This window comes from Rattus norvegicus, chromosome 6 (assembly GCF_021556685.1).
Source record: "Rattus norvegicus strain SHRSP/BbbUtx chromosome 6, alternate assembly SHRSP_T2T, whole genome shotgun sequence".
Lineage (NCBI taxonomy): Eukaryota > Metazoa > Chordata > Mammalia > Rodentia > Muridae > Rattus > Rattus norvegicus.
In genome coordinates this window covers 105,678,257-105,679,726 of record NC_141539.1, presented here as the reverse complement: position 1 = coordinate 105,679,726, position 1,470 = coordinate 105,678,257, and the positions used below count along the sequence as shown (strand labels likewise).

The following is a 1,470-nucleotide window of genomic DNA, read 5'->3' as shown; positions in this document are numbered from 1 at the left end:
CCCTCGGTTTTTTTTTTAATAATCTAGTGTCTCTTGGGTGCTGTTGTTTGCCAACATTAAGAATATTGAGAACCAGACCCTACAATCATCGCCACAACAGCCATTCTAGCCAGAAGCTTGGCAACACCTGAGATCAGCATTGATAAATGGACGGATGATAATCAAGGTTTGGTGTGTCTTCAACAAGGGTCTGGCCAGCTTTGCCCCACCTTAAGGGACTAGTGCTGTTTTCTCTAGGCAGATCGAGGACCATGTGCAGCTTTACTAAGGAAGAATTTGGTTGCCACATCCTCGATGAAGGCTTTACTAACAAGGACAGTCTATACCAGGAAAAATGTTTCTTCCCCTGAGAAGAGGAATTCTTTCTATGTTATAGATGTTGAAGACATTCTAAAGCAGCGTCTGAGGTGGCTAAAAGCTCCTGCCCTGTGACTCCCTTTCACACAGACAAATGAAAGGACAGCAGAGCCCTAGCTCCAAGTGCTAAAGATTTTGAGTGTGCAAGCCAGACTGAAACACAGTTGGTGTAGAGGCTTGGGTGCCTCCAGAGAGCATTACCTATGCAAATCCTTGTAAACCAGTGTCTCAAGTCAAATACGCTGCCAGTAATGGAGTCCGCAGTAGGATTTTTGACAATGAAATCAATGAAAGTCACCAGACCACATCTAAAGGCAAAGTTGGTTTTGCAGATGGACGTTGACACTTCCAAAGCATTTTGTTGCCTCAATGTCAAGTTTGGTGCCCACTCAGCAGCATCAGGCTTCTCATGGAACAGGCAAAAGAGCTAAAGTCTGACATCATTGGCCTCAGCTTCCATGAGGGCAGTGGATGTACTGACCCTGAGACCTTCATGCAGGAAGCGTCAGATGCCCGCTGTGTCTTTTACATGGGCATAGAAGTTGGTGTCAGCGTGTATATGCTTGATATTGGTGGTGGGTCTCCTGGATCTGAAGATACAAGCTTAAATTTGAAGGGACCACAGTGTAATCCACCCAGCTGTGGACGAGGACTTGCCATCAGACTCTGGAGTGAGAACCATCTCTGAGCCCGCAGATACTATGTCTCCTCTGCTTTCACACTTGCAGTCGACATCATTGCCCAGTGAAAGTGTGGAAGGAGCAGCCCAGCTCCGATGATGAAGAGGAGTCAATGAGCAAACCTTCATGTATTCTGTGAATGGTGGAGAGGGTATGCATCATGTAACTGCATCCCTATAACCATGCACATACGAAGGCCCTGCTACAGAAGTAGGACTCATCCAGCATCTGGGGAAAATCATGAAGGGTACCCACCTGGTCCCTACAGATCTGCATCTTTTGTGACTCAATTGTTCATTTGACTTTAAAACTAAGATAACTAGTGAACCTCCCCTTTATGTTTTTCTGGAGCAATCTAATACCCACCATGGCAGAATTTTTTGCGTTACAATATTCTCAAACCCATCTTTATCAGAATCAGCCAACAGAATGT

General features: G+C 45.4%; 1 pseudogene; it reads left to right on the top strand.

Moving 5' to 3' along the window:
* The first annotated feature begins 251 nt into the window (after positions 1-251).
* Positions 252-1,251, top strand: LOC148005348 (ornithine decarboxylase pseudogene; annotated as a pseudogene).
* Positions 1,252-1,470: the final 219 nt, after the last annotated feature.